We start from the raw sequence: 15,781 nt of genomic DNA, 5'->3' as shown, positions 1-15,781 counted from the left end.
CTCCTGCATTGGCAGGCGGATTCTTTACCACTGAGCCACCAGGAAACCCTGGACACATCTCATCTACTGCATCTAGCTGCTGCGGGGTATTTCAAAGTGTGGATCTGCCGCATTTTATCCATCTACTCCCCGAACTGCCTACAACCTCCCACCCCCATGAAGAAGTCTGCAGTGACTGTCTTCTTCCCTCTTTACCGTATGGGCCATGTGAGAATCTCTTGCAGATTCTTCTAAGGGTATGACTTGCTGTGGGTCACAGGGCACCCTGTCCACATGCACACCAGCCATGGACCCCTGCCCTCTGCCAACTCCTAGCATTATCCAGCTGCCTAACTTTTCCAGTTTAAATGATATGAAGTTTTAACATTGTATTTTTAAATCTCTTTATTATTTCTTTTATTTTAAAAAAGATTATTTATTTTTGGCTGCACTGGGTCTTCACTTTGCTCAGGCTTTGTCTAGTTGTGGTGAACTGGGGCTTCTATTCGCTGTGGTACTCGGGCTTCTCATTTCGGGGGCTTCTCTTGTCTTGGAACATAGGCTCGAGGCACACAGGCTTCAGTAGTTGTGGCTTAGCTGCTCCGCAGCACGTGGAATCCTCCTGGATCAGGGATTGAACCTATGTCTCCTGCATTGGCAGGTGGATTCTTTACCACTGAGCCACCAGGGAAACTGCAACATTTTATTTTTAAAATTAAGTTTGTATGCATGCTAAATCCCTTCAGTGGTATTTCTGACTCTTTGTGAACCTATGGGCTGTAGGGTTCCTCTGTCCATGGGATTCTCCAGGCAAGAATACTGGAGTGGGTTGCCATGCCCTCCTCCAAGTTTACCAAGGCATAATTTACACACAATGATAGTGACACATTTTACACTCATTTCCTTGAATTTTGACAAGTGGATATATCTGTAAACATAAGACAAATCAGTCCCATCAACCCTAAGCGTTCCCTTTGTGATCAGTCTACCCTCCCCATCTCCACAACCAGTGATCTGATTTTTATCACTAAATTTTTCAGCCTCTTCTAGAACTCCATACAAATAGAAGCATACAGTATGTACTCTTGCGTCCAACTGCTTTCACTAAGCATAATGCTTTTGAGAGCTGTATCAATAGTTCATTCTTTATTTTTTAATCACTGAGTAGTATTTATTGTATGAACATCAGTTTGTTTCACCTACTAATGGACATTTGGGTTGTTTCCTCTTTGGGAAGTTTGGGGCTATTATAACTAAAACTGCTAACATCTGTTGCTTTAATTTATATTTCTCTGATTTCCAATACATCTTAACATCTCCTCCTGTATTTGTTAACTTTTAAATTCCTCCTGTAAATCACCTTTTTATCTTTGCCCATTTTCCTGCCATTTGACTTGCAAGAAGATTTTCTTACTGACTTGCAGAAATCACTAGCATATTCTGAATCTAGATATTAGTTCTTTGCTGGCTTTAGATATCATAAATATATTCTCCCAATTTTGTCATTTGTTAACCTTGTCAATGAACTCATACTTGGGCAGTAATCAAATCAATTGATTTTTTTTTGCCTTATGGTTTATGCTTTTGAAATTTTGCTTAATAAGTTAATTCCTATCCCAAGGTCACAAAGATATTCTTCATTATTTTATATTATTAACTTCATAGTCTTCTGGACACATTTATGTCTTTAACCCAAAATTCACTTTTTCATGTGGTGGTAGATTTCATGAGATTCAGTTTTGTTTGTTTTTCATAAGGTGAATCACTTTTCCCACTCTCATATTCCTGTGGCTCTCAAACTTGAACATATATAAAGATCACCAAAACCTTGTTGAAAGCACAGATTGCTTCTCACTCTTGGGCATATACCCAGTGTTCAGTCGCTCAGTCGTGTCCAGCTCCTTATGACCTGATGGACTGCAGCCAGCCAGGTTCTTCTGTCCGTGGAATTTTCCAGGCAAGAATACTGGAGTGGGTTGCCATTTCCTATGCCAGGGGGCATATACCCAGATAAAATTATAATTCAAAAAGATACATGAACCTTTATGTTCATAGAAGCACTACTTCCATTAGCCAAGATATGGGAACAACCTAAATGTCCATGGACAGATGAGTGGATAAAGAAGATGTGATACACACATACAACACACACACAAAGATACACACAATGGAATATTACTCAGCCTTAAAAAGAGTGAAATAATGCCATTTGAAGCAACAGGGATGGACCTAGAGATTTTCATACTAAGCAAAGTCAGTCAAAAAGAGAAAGACAAATGTCATATGATATCACTTATATCAACATATAGAACCTAAAATATGACACAAATGACCTTATTTATGAAACAGAAACAGATTCACAGACATAGAGAGCAGACTTGTCATTGCCAAAGGAGAGGGGGTGGGAGAAGGAAGAACTGGGAGTTTGGGATTAGCAGGTTCAAACTATTGTATATAGGATGGATAAACAAGGCCCTACTGGACAGCACAGGATATTGTCTATTCAATATCCTGTGATAAACCATAGTGGAAAAGAATACAAAAAAGAATATATATATAAAACAGGGTCACTTTACTGTATAGCAGAAATTAACACAACATTGTAAATCAACCATACTTCAGTAGATTTTCTTTTTAAAAAGCACAGATTTCAGAGTTCTCTGGTGGTCCAGTGGTTAAGAATCCACCTGCCAATGCAGGGTACACGGGTCTGATCCCTAGTCTGGGAAGATCCCACATGCCACAGGGAACTAAACCTGTGCACCACAATTACTGACCCCAAGCTCTAGAGCTCACGAGCCTCAACTACTGAAGTCCCTGCACCCCACAGCCATGCTCCACAAGAGAAGTCACCACATTGAGAAGCTCACACACCACAACTAGAGAGTATCCCCCACTCACTGCAACTAGAGAAAGCCCTCACATAGGAACAAAGTCCAAGCCATAAATAAATAAATAAGTAGCACAGATTTCTGGGCTCCACCCAGCTGATAAATTTGGGACCCCAAAATTTACATATCTAATAAGTTTCCAAAAGATGAAACCACTGCTACAGGTGGAAAAAGCAAACTTTGAGAACAACTGCCAAAAGAAAAAAAGTAAGAAAAATAATTTAAAAATAGAAAGAAAAAAAAAAAGAAAGAGAAAGAAACAAATAGGAAAAAAAATGAGAACAACTGCTATATACTTAAAACCTTTACCTCACCGGGTTTTTTTCCCTGCCTCACTGGCATCCTCCATAATACTGGGCACTTCTTGGCTCTCCTCCATCCTGCACAACCTCCCACCCCCCGCCATCTCCCCCGGGTCTCTTGGAACATGAATCCACATCCACACATTTCAGGATCACATCCCCATGGCTCTCCTGAACCACACTCTTCCATCCTCTGGAAATGCCCTGAGGTTGGAGACTTCGGCACGTGGCTCCCCGTTTTTCTCTCCAGCCAAAGCCCTGTCATTGTCCTTGATGACTTCAGCACCCACGTGGGAGACACGTCCTAAATCTGGTTCCTCAAGTCTCCAAGGACCTCTCTCACTCACATCAGCCACCGCGCCCAGTTACTGGAAGTAATTGGCCCCATTACCAAGGTCCTCAGTTCAGGAATCGCTTTCTCTGGCACAGTCTCTTTTCCTTCCAGCTTTCTTCTTTAGCATACTCCCCCTGAGCCTCCTTGGCTTCCCAGGCGGCTCAGGGTTAAAGAATCCACCTGCCAGTGCAGGAGATACAGGAGTCACGGGTTCAGTCCCTGTGTCAGAAAGATCCCCTGGAGAAGGAAATGGCAACCCACTGCAGTATAGTTGCCTGGAGAATTCCATGGACAGAGAAGCTACATGGACTGGTGTGCTATATAGTCCATGAGGCTGAAGAGTCAGACACAATTTAGGGATTAAATGACAGTGACAATCCATGGTTCTATATCCCCATATTCAACCAACCACAGATTATGTAGTATTGTACATATTTATTGAAAAAAATGTGCATATAAGCAGACCTTCACATTTCAAACTCTTGTTGTTGTTCCTGGGTCCACTGTACATGCATACACTAATAGCCTTTGACTCCCATCCCTCCCATTCCACTGCCTGCTCCTTCCCATCCCAGAGCTCTTACCTGGAAGGTTCTCCTCCAGTTTTAAAGTATACCGAGACTGGGAACTCCTAGTTCAACCCTTAGCAACGCTTCTCAAACTTTCATATATAGCCGGATCACCTGGGTATGTGTATCACTGCTAAGTTGCTTCAGTCATGTCCGACATTTTGCAACCCCATGGACTGTAGCCCTCCAGGCTCCTCTGTCCCTGGGATTCTCCAAGCAAGAATACTGCTATGGCTGATTCATATCAATGTATGACAAAACCCACTGAAAAATAAAAATTAAAAAAAAGAATACTGGAGGGAGTAGCCATCTCCAGGGGATCTTCCTGACCCAGGAATCACCTGGGGGATCTGATTAAAATGCAGATTTAGATTCTGAAGATCTGGAGTGGGGACTAAGATCCTGCATTTTAATAAGCTTCTGGGTGCTGCCTGCAGGGGTTGTGCTCAATCATCAAGCAGTAACCCTTTGGACCCCCGCTCCCAGGTCTCAGGAACGCCTCCTCTGACCTTCCCATATTATATCTCCACCATCAGACACCCTTAGCACCATTTGTCTCCTCCCTAGCACTTTACCCTATTGTCATTTGACATTTGAGCTTGTGATTATTTTTTTAACTTTTTTTAAAAAATAAAAAATATATATTTTTAAATTTTTTGACCACATGGCATGTGGGATCTTAGATCCCCAGCCAGGGACTGCACTGGAAGGTGGATTCTTAACCACTGAACCGTCAGGGGGGTCCCCGTGCTTGTGATTATTTCATCACAGCCCACGCCCTCAGAGGGCTTCCCAGGTGGCACAGTAGTAAAGAATCCGCTTGCCAACGCAGCAGATGCAAGAGAAGTGGGTTCGATCCCTGGGTTGGGGAGGTTCCCTGGAGGAGGAAATGGCAACCCACTGCAGGATTCTTGCCTGGGGGGTCCATGGACAGAGGAGTCTGGCGGGCTGCAGTCCATGGGGTCGCAGAGTCGAACACGACTGCCTGACTCAGCACACACACACTCTCCCAGAAAATGAACCTTTCCGAAGGCATAGAACATTTCTCTCTGGGTTTGTTTGCCATTGTGTTGGCCTCGCATCACCTCACTTGCTGCCTGATACCCAGCAGGCGCCCTGCTGTACCCAAATGTAAACTTTCGTAGGAAATATGAGGGCATATACTGTTCAGTCGGTCAGAAGAGCAGTTCCCATTCCCACCCTGAAGTCCCAGGCCCCTTTGTTCTCCTTTCAGCCCCTCTCCTCCCTCTAAGCTCAGGCTCCTGAGACCAGGAACTGAGCAAGTGAGGCAGGAGACTTCTGGGCTCAAAATCTCTGCTCTGCACCCCAGACAATGCCAAGGAGAGAGACCCAACGAACCTTTCCTGTTCCTTGGAAACTGATCTCCTTTTTTGTTGTGGATGTTAGGATTGTTGTCCAGGATTGTGTGGAAAGGGTTAAAGCACTTACAGAAAGGGAAGGACCGCCCTCCAGCCCTGCCTGAGATGCTCTGCGAAAGGTCAGATGTTTCCAGAATCTTAACAGACAGCCTGTGTCTGTTTAAAGGGAAAGACAACAAGTTCTTGGGCTCCCAGCCAGCCCTCGTGGGCAATTTTCGCCCGGTTCTGCAGGCACCCAGCCAGACGCCTGGTCAGAGAGCACACCCACCCACCCGCTGCCCCCTCTAGATGGCCGTGGGCAGGCCAGGAGCTCTCTCCAACCCCCAGCCTGGAGCCCCTTCCCCTGGGGAAGGCTGGCATCTGACAAACAGGGCATGCATACCAACTCTGGGGCCTGTGATACACAAGGAATGATGGGGGAGGGGCGACTTCCTTCAGACACTGAATCTTTTCAGCTGAAAGGGACTGTATTCTGACCCTGTCATTTTAGAGATGAGACTCAGAAAGGGGTGGCTGTGATGTAATGTAAGAATATCCTGACCCAGAATCAGGAAAACCCCGGGTTCAAAATGCAGTTCAGGAGCCATGAGCTGTGTGATCTCAAGTACAAGCCTTTCTATGTGTCTGTATCTATTTGTAAAAAGTTCGTACAAATGCTTCCCATCCCAGGTAGCTTGCCCAAGGTCATACACGGCACACACACACCAAGGTTTTCTGACTCCCAGACAAGGGCCAAGTCCCCTCCGGAGGTGAGCAGGTTACATTAAATGATCACAAAATGTAGCTGGAGACACAGTTAAACTTGGCCTTTTACTACTTAATCATGTTCTTTGTGCGAAGAAAAAAATTCCTACTCTTCCTACTCCCTGGAGGGAATAATCGCTAATATTCTGGTTTTCCTAGTGGCTCAGATGGTAAAGAATTTGCCTGCAATGCAGGAGACCTGACTTCAATCCCTGGGTCTGGAAGATCCCTTGCAGAAGGGAATGGCTACCCCCTCCCGTATTCTTGCCTGGAGAATTCCATGGACAGAGGAATCTGGCGGGCTACAGTTCATGGGGTCACAAAGAGTCGGATATGACTGAAGGACTTTCACTTTCCTACCCCTTGCAGGCAATAATCACTAATATTCTGGCATTTATCCTTTCAGAATGTCAAAGCATATATAAGGTATATATTCTTTTTTTTTTTCCCCCCGAGCTAAGCAGTCTGTGAGATTCAACCTGAAACAGGAATTGAACCTTGGCCCTCAGCAGTGAAAGCATAGTCATCACCACCAAGAAATCACCAGGGAATTCCCTATATATTCTTTTCAACAATGAGATCATAGGAGATCTATCTATCTATGTACTCATCCATCTACACTGTTACATATATATTGCTCTTTCTCATGTAACTTTTCAATGGACAACTGACATCCTTTCATGTCTGGATATAGTTGGATAAACAAAAAGCATTCTATAGTTTGTTTCAACCCCCATGTCAAGACATTTAAGTGTTCAATTTTCCATTATGAGTAGTACAGATCCATCTTTACTCATTTGTTCTGTCATTTTCTTAGGATGAATTCCTCACTGAGGACTGCTGGATCAGAGGGTCTGATACATGCTGCAAAATTGTGCTCAACAAATGCTGTGAGGATCATTATTTCCTGAAACAACAGATTTAATATGAATGCCAGTCCTCCTTTAAATAGAAAGTGTTCTCCCTCACCAGCACACTCAGCTTCAGATGGGAAGCAGCAGAGCCCAGATGGGCTGAATGGGGCCGGTTGATGCAGGGCAGATATTTTGCACCTGACCCTTGGCTACATCTAAGCAGGCAGTAGCCTGGCTAATAAGATGCTCCCATCTCCAAGCCCACAGCATGTCTAGGGCCATGGGATACACAAGAAACTGATCCAGATACTTTCCATCTAATAGATGGAAAGGGGCTTTCTTTCCCCATATTTCCTGGTCCACCTGACCTCCAGCCCACCAAACCACCACCCTCAAGCACTCTTTATTTCCTAGTTAGATAGCACTACTTGTGTAAACTACTGTTTATTACAGGTTTCATTTCCACTATTACATTTCATCTCTACGTTGGCCCGGAAAGCAGGTGCATGCGTGTTCAGTCATGTCCGACTCTTTGCAAGATCATGGACTGTAGCCCGCCAGGCTCCTCTGTCCATGAAATTCTCCAGGTGGAAATACTGGAGTGGGAAGCCATTTCCTTCTCCAAGGAAGCAGGTACAGGTGGGAAAATTGAGTCTTGGGCAGATAAAGATCTTGTCTAAAGGAACACAGCAGGTAATTAACCTACTTGGGATTCAAACCTAGGTCTTACTACTAAACCTGTGTTTTACTTTAAAATTACTGTAGAACTAGTATGTATATCAGTTCAGTCCAGTTCAGTTCAGTTGCTCAGTTGTGTCTGACTCTTTGCGACCCCATGAACTGTAGCACGCCAGGCCTCCCTGTCCATCACCAACTCCAAGAGTTTACCCAAACCCATGTCCATTGAGTCGGTGGTGCCATCCAACCATCTCATTCTCTGTCGTCCCCTTCTCCTGCCCTCAATCTTTCCCAGCATCAGGGTGTTTTCCAATGAGTCAGCTCTTCGCATCAGGTGGCCAAAGTACTGGAGTTTCAGCTTCAACATCAGTCCTTCCAATGAACACCCAGGACTGATCTCCTTTAGGATGGACTGGTTGGATCTCCTTGCAGTCCAACGGACTCTCAAGAGTCTTCTCCAGCACCACAGTTCAAAAGCATCAATTCTTCAGCGCTCAGCTTTCTTTATAGTCCAACTCTCACATCCATACATGACCACTGGAAAAACCATAGCCTTGACTAGACGAACTTGTGTTGGCAAAGTAATGTCTCTGCTTTTTAATATGCTGTCTAGGTTAGCCATAGCTTTCCTTGCAAGGAGTAAGTGTCTTTTAATTTCATGGCTGCAATCACCATCTGCAGTGATTATGGAGCCCAGAAAAATAAGGTCTGTCACTGTTTCCACTGTTTCCCCATCTATTTGCCATGAAGTGATGGGACTGGATGCCAGGATCTTAGTTTTCTGAATGTTGAGCTTTAAGCCAACTTTTCCACTCTCCTCTTTCACTTTCATCAAGAGGCTCTTTAGTTCTTCACTTTCTGCCCTAAGGGTGGTGTCATCTGCATATCTGAGGTTATTGATACATCAACGTAAACACAAAAGCCTCGAAAGATGCAGCTGGTTTGTGGTGGCTAGTAGACATTACAGGGCTCACCAGTATTTCCAGCCTCCTTTTTCTGGATACATAGGAGGACTGTACTCTCTGAAAGTTAGGTGCAGCCACATGACTTGATCTGGCCAGTGAAATGTGAGGGAAAGTGACACATGTCCCTTTGGGGTTGGGGGCGGGATTTGAGAACCCCTGTGCGGTTCTCATGCCTTCTTCCATGGCAGTGGTGAACCCTGAAGCCTCTTGTAGGGATGGTGACTTCATAAAAGTCTAATGATGACTAAGGTGCTGAAAACAAAGTCCTGAGCCTATGCAAGCCACATTGGGAATTCAAGTATGGGCAAGAAATAAATCTTGGTTGTTTTAAGCCAAAGATGTTTAGAGGTGTTTGTTACCACCTATAACCTAGTCTATCCTGACTGCTGCAAGTGATGATGGGACGTTTCATGTCTTGGTCTAAATTCTTCTGTAGTTTTTATCCTTTAACAAGATATCGATTTATAATTTAAAAAAATGAGTCATAAATGGATACCAGGCAAGAACCTACGGTCTAACACAGGGAACTCTGCACAATGTTATAGGGCAGCCTGGATGGGAGGGGAGTTTGGGGAAAAATGGACACATGTATAGATAGCTGAGTCTCTTCCATGTTCACCTGAAACTATTACAACATTGTTAATCATCAATACCCCAATACAAAATGAAAAGTTAAAAAAAGAGTCCTAATACACATTCACACAATTGAGAGCATAATACACACCCTGCTATGCAACTTCTCTTATTCTTTTTTTATTTTTTATTTTATTTTTTGCAGCACTTGGTCTTCCTTGCTGTTCTCGGGCTTTCTCTAGTTGTGGCAAGTGGGGGTTACTCAAGTTACAGCATGTGGGCTTCTCATTGCCGTGGCTTCTCTTATTGTGGAACTAACACTGGCTTAGTTGCTCCGAGGCGTGTGGGATCCTCCTGTACCAGGGATCACACCTGTGTCCCCGGCACTGGTGGATGGATTCTTATCCACTGTGTCACCAGGGAAGTCCCTATTTCATTAATTTTAATGGCTTTATAGTATTCTATTCTCTGAATATACCATAATGTTTTACAACTGACTACTATTGACAAATACGTTGGTTGTTTCTGGTTATTCTCGAAATACATGCTCCAAGCTATAGCTAGGCTGTTGCAACATTTATGAAAAGGAAGGATTACTTTTTACTTTCTCTTTTTTTGGTTCAGATCTTGCGGTTAGTTTCCAGCCTGAGCTCAGCCCTCTTAAGAGGGCTGAGGGCACCTCCTGAAGAGAGATGAATAAGTCAAGCCTGCCCGCACCCCTCCCAGGATGTACGGAGGAGGAGGCTGAAGGGCACCTGTGCGTGTGCATGCGTGAAGGCTGGGTGCTGGCCCGGAAGAGCAGGGCAGGCGAAGCACGTACCGGTACTACCTGGGCTGGACTGACCCTGACTCATATGTTCAGGAAGATAAGTTAACGGCCTGGAAACTCCAGAGCTCTGTGTGAGCTCTGACTCACTGACAACTCTCCATAAACAAGTCATCTCACCTTTCAGTTTTCTTCCCAGTGCCACCACACGATCTTTGGGGAAGGGCTGTGACATACATCCTTAGGAGCTTGAGAAAGATGAGAGCTGTTCAAAGAGAGTGCCAAGAGGGTTAGAATTGTTGGTCTCATTCATTGGAAGGTGTCGAATAACTCATCACATTCGTAATTTTGAATGGCCCCCCAGTGGAGGGTCTATGAGTGGCTGATGCAGGCTTTACCTGCATTACATTCCCAGAGTGATTAGACTGAAAACAATGGTCACATGCCTATCAAGACCTCTTTCCACCCTTTCTCTTCAGTGCGTGAGTGCCAAGTTGCTTCAGCCATGTCCGACTCTTTGAGACCGCGTGGACTGTAGCCCGCCAGGCTCCTCTGTCCATGGAGATTCTCCAGGTGAGAATACTGGAGTGGGTTGCCATGCCCTCCTCCAGGGGATCTTCCCAACCCGAGTCTCTCATGTCTTCTGCAGTAGCAGGTGGATTCTTTACCATTAGCACCATGTGGGAAGCCTGTACTATTTAGAGACACTGCTATAATTCCATGGTAGGGAAGAAACTGGGGTTTCTCAGCCAAGAAAGAGGGCATACTTTAGAGTTTCCCTGGATGTGACTCAGGGTTACATATAGATCACAGAGTTCAAGAAAAACTTAGAATCAACTGTACTTCAATTAAAAAATAATTTCTAAAAAAATAAAATGAAATAAATAAATTAAAAAAAATAAAATGAGGAAAAGAACATTGGAGACCAGAGTACTACCCCCTCATGCAGTAATTCTGAGTATGTGCTTATCTGTAAGACAACCTAAGGGAAAAATAGGTTTGGAATGTGGATTTTTCTCTTTTAAGACATTCTCATATCTGGTCTGGAGTCCTGAAAAGAGTTTCTGAAGTCTCTAGTCCTGGTTTGGCACCTATGACGCATATGACCTTAGGCATGTTCCTTAAGCCTCTGGGCACCTCAATTTTCTCATCTATGAAACGGGGCTTCTGAGCTTGCCCGACCTGTCTTACAGGTAGGTGTGACATGCGGTTTAGATGAGGCACCAGGTAAGAAAGTGTTTTGGAAATCAAAGCAACTTCATATCTGCAGAGCTCCTTCACTGCAGCTCCGGTCCACTGCCCAGACCACAGAGGCATGAGGGACACCGAGACCTTCATTCAAAATGGGTCTTAGGACCTCCCTGGTGGCCCAGTGGCTAAGACGTTGTGCTCCCAGTGCAGGGGGCCTGGGTTTGATCCCTGGACCAGGAACTAGATCCCACATGCTGCAATTAAAATATCCCTTGAGCAGCCAAATAAACAAATAATAATAATAAAAATATTTTAAGTGAGTCTTATATAGGACTTCCCTGGTGGTCCAGTGGCTAAGAGTCCACCTTCCCAGTGCAGGGGGCCTGAGTTTGATCCTTGGTCAGGGAACTAGATCCCACTTGCTGCAACTAAAGATCCTGCATGCTGCAACTAAGACCCAGGACAGCCAAATAAATAAACATATTTTTTAAAGTGAGTTTTACAGAGTGTGTATCTAGAGAGAGTCCCTGAGCACCAGGGACTGTTTTAGAACTGGGGAGGCAGCAGAAAGAAATAAAGACTAGCCCCTTCGCTCTTGGAGTTTATGTTCCAGTGGGGAGGCAGACAACAGAAAGGGAGACAAATTAAAAACAAGGACAGAAGAGCCTGGCAGGCTACAGTCCATGGGGTCGCAAAGAAGTCAGGCCTGACTGAGCGACACACACAGACACACAGCTTCAGAGAGAGGTGAGTGCTTCGAGTGACTGGAACAGGATGAGGTTGTTAGGGAGGGATGAAACAGGGGCTAGGTTAGGGGGTGACCAAAGCAGGCTTCCCTGAGGAGGTGACACCTGAGAACTAGGATCCAAGTGACAAGGACAGCCCTGAGAAGACCCAGAGCACGAAGCGTCCCAGTGCCAAGGGACGGCCAGTGCAAAAGCCCCGAAGCAGGAAGAGACTCCCGTTCACAGAACCTGCAGAAGCTGACGGCTTGGAGCTGCAGTGGGATAGGGCGGGCAGGGCCACAAGCCAGGGCTTGCAGCGTGTTTTCTGGAGAGGGGAATGACACAGGATCTCGTTTTGTGTTGTGCTAAGATCAGCCTCCAAAGGGTTGGGAGTTCTGTCTCTCACAGGCTGTGTTGGGGGCCCTGAGAAATGTTTAGGGCCTTCAAGGGCTTTATCCAGGAACCAGCCCAACTTCCTGAACAGTCCATGGGGTCCCTAGTTCCTACTAGGGAAACTGAGAGGTAGAGAAAAAGTCACTTGCCTAGAGGGACCCACTATTTCCTTCCCCAGCTGGCATTCAACCCCAGGTCTCAGATACTGGCCCCCAGGCCCAGCCTCTCTCTGCCCCACGGGGCCACCCCATAGATGGAGGATGGGAAAGGAGCCAGAAGATGGGCCCAGTGCCCCAAGGCTTCCTGCTTCAGCCAGTGAGATCCCTGGGCTGGGCTCCAGAAAGGAAGGGCCTTGTCCAGCTGGGCCCTGTCCTGCATCACCAGGCCCAGTCCTCAGCCCTCAGCTGGCAGGGATGGGGGGGGGGGGGGCGAGGGGGGGGCAGTCAGCTCCAGGAGCTGAGCCAGCCGAGAGCAACCTGATCGAGCAGGAAACAGGCCTGCCGCCAGACAAAGCATCACCCAGCACCTGGAGCCTTTGTTCTCTAGCTGCCCGTTGCAAACTTTCCCAGGCACCTGCAGCCGGGCCTCAGGAGCACCTGGGCCAGGAAGGGGCTCCCACGGGATCTGGTTTTTCTGCAAAAGGGAGTGGCCTGACTTGTGACCCGGAGGGAGGTCTTGTGACATAATAATAACAACAAACAACAATAGGTCCTCTACGTGTAAGAGGCAATTCATCTAACCCTCCCAACAAACCCAGGAGGTCTCTACTAATTATTCACATACTACAGATTACGAAATGGAAGCACATGGAGATAAAGTGACCTGGGCCAGGTCATGCAGTATCAGGAAGAGAAAATAATATGGGCTTTTAAATCAATGAATCCCAGCCCTTCTTGTGCCTGTGACCCTCGGCAAGGCATTTAAAATTTTCCAAGCTTGTCATCTTGTTCTGGTCTCAGAGGACTGCAGTGCAGATTAAATGATATGAGATATACAAAGTCTCTGGCACATGGCTCCCCATCCAGACAGGTTTTGCTCCCCACCTCCTATAGCTCTGTGACCATGCTACCATCACTGGGCCTCAGTTTCCTCATCAACAAAATAGGTACAATAACATCACCCAATAGGGCTATTGAAAGCCTCATGCTCTTCTGATAGGAGTGCCTCATCTTTTGAAAGGAGGCGACAGAGGATGAGATGGTTGGATGACATCACCAACTCTAAGGACATGAGTTTGGGAGATGGTGAAGGGCAGGAAAGCCTGGCGTGCTGCAGTTTGTGTGGTGGCAAAGAGTCGTGCACGTAACAACTGAACAATATCTTTTCAAAAGGCCCCATTCCTGAGACCATCCTAACAAGACTCCATTTTACAAAATTGCCATCTCTGCTTTTTACCAAAACAAACAAAGAAACACAAATAGAAAAACCAATCTTAGAGCCATTCTCCTTTTTGAGACAAAAAACCAATATTACTCACACTGCTCGGCTTGGAAGATTTTCTCAGAAGGAAAACCAGAAGTCACGGGTTCCAGGATTGTCTCGTTTCACACTCTGAGACCGACGACCCACCCATAGCAGCTGTGACAGGACAGACAGCTCATGCAAAGTGCAGGGAAGATCCACTGGGGATTCCAGCCCAAAACAAAACAAGACACTAAACTCCTTTTCCTGTAAATGAGCCAATATTGACCAAGATTTTGCTATCAGCAAAGGCACTATGTACATGTATGTTTCCCCAGGATCACGGAATATATTGATACGTGAGAACACAGTACCACCACTGTTGTGGATACCCATCAGGGTGGTGGCCTCAGCTCTTCCCAAAGGCCACATCTGTTTTTCTCAATCACCTTTTGGGGGATCAACTGCCCTTTTTCTAGTCCAACTCAGCCAATCATGTAAGGGCTGCCAATCAACCTACCTCACTGCCCCTGGTTAGCGTGACTGGTCCAAGAGAAAGGTAGGGAATAAAAAAAAAAAAAAAATCTAGCAGAGTTTTTACCAGAATTTCAAAATTGGAGCTGGAGAGGAAAATCCTATTCTTCTTGGATTTGGTGAGCTTGAAGGATGTAAGTCCGGACCACTGACAGCCATCTTCTGGATGGAGAAAGCCTGTTTGCAAAAGCAAGGGATAAAGATATCAAAGAGAGAAGCCATTGTGAATAGTAGGGGATCCTGATATAGTCCCAGATTGCTGTTGTCCCCTAAGAAAGTGAAAGTGAAAGTCGCTCAGTCATGCCTGATTCTTTGTGACCCCATGGACTGTAGTCCATGGAATTCTCCAGGCCAGAATGTTGGAGTAGGTAGCCTTTCCCTTCTCCAGGGGATCTTCTCAACCCAGGAATCAAACCGGGGTCTCCTGCACTGCAGGCGAATTCTTTACCAACTGAGCTCTCAGGGAAGCCAGGTCATCCCGTAAGGTAGGCTCAACCCTTCCTGCCCATCTCCTAGTATGTGTTTAAATGAGCCAATAAATTCCTTCCCATCCCTTGTGAGTGAAGAGACCTGCCTAACCCAGCCACAAAGCATCGGGTGGTAATAAACACAGCAGTTGAGTAGGAGAGATGTCACAGGCATACCTGATGACTTGCCAAGTGAAAGTTTTAGGCAATCTGGACTGTGAAATCTGAGACAGACAAGATCACCTGATTCATTCAAATCAACAAACACTTATCGAGCCCCTCCTTACACCAGGGATGGTATTAGGCATTCAGGATGTAACAGTGAATGGGACAAACCAGGTACTTTTCCTCCCCGTGGAGTAATCAGAAGGGACTTCCTGGAGCTGGTGAGGTTTGAGGAAGTCTCCAAGAGTGGTAAAACCTGGCCAGACTGAAGGTGATGGGGAGAAAAGCGTGAATAAAAATATGGAATATGGAGACATAGGACTTCCCAATGGTCCAGTGGCTAAAACTCTGAGCTCCCAATGCAGGGGGCCCAGCTTCAACCCTTGGTCAGGGGGCTAGCTCCCCCATGCCATAACTAAAAGATCCCACATGATGCAACTAAGACCTGGAGCCACCAAATAAGTATTTTTTAAAAAGAATGAAAAAAACAAAAAAAAGATATGGTAGCACAACATACATGTCCATGAGGGCCCACTGTCTTGTATTTCCATGGTGCCTGGCTACAGGCCACACTCAGCACAGGTTGATGGCCTGGTATGAGTAAGTGAATGAATACGTGAATGAAGCAAAGTGCAAGTCATTTGGAGGAAGAGCAGCCATTCAGCTTGACTGCAGAAGAGCTACTTTTAGACAAGGTAATGCCAGACCGTAGTGGACCTCAATGAAAACCATGGTCTCTGCCTGGACCACAGCACACCATCCCAGTTCCGGCTAGGCTGGGCAGGGCTGGCAGGGCAGCACAGTGGATCCCACAGGCCCCTTCGGGCTCCCATCTCTGTTGTGGTTGCCACACCCACGCGCTCTCAGCGTC

At 45.9% G+C, this 15,781-nt stretch overlaps 1 long non-coding RNA gene across 3 annotated transcripts in view; it reads right to left on the bottom strand.

Annotated features, from left to right (window-relative positions):
* Positions 1 to 386: 386 nt before the first annotated feature.
* The window catches only part of LOC136147411 (uncharacterized), a 41,161-nt gene continuing 25,766 nt past the window's right edge, over positions 387 to 15,781 (bottom strand). The window contains exons 3-6 of one of the 3 annotated variants that reach the window (XR_010659186.1): positions 14,346 to 14,455; positions 13,821 to 14,011; positions 10,215 to 10,299; positions 387 to 672 (exon numbers count right to left, since the gene is read on the bottom strand). This is a non-coding gene — a long non-coding RNA (uncharacterized lncRNA). Of the gene's footprint in view, positions 673 to 5,838; positions 7,106 to 7,539; positions 10,300 to 13,820; positions 14,012 to 14,345; positions 14,456 to 15,781 lie in introns of those variants that run through there. The other 2 variants (XR_010659187.1, XR_010659185.1) reach the window with 2 other exon arrangements.

This window comes from Muntiacus reevesi, chromosome 15 (assembly GCF_963930625.1).
Source record: "Muntiacus reevesi chromosome 15, mMunRee1.1, whole genome shotgun sequence".
NCBI classification, from domain to species: Eukaryota; Metazoa; Chordata; class Mammalia; order Artiodactyla; family Cervidae; genus Muntiacus; species Muntiacus reevesi.
Note: the sequence above shows the minus strand (reverse complement) of the source record. Positions and strands in the feature narration are given on the sequence as shown.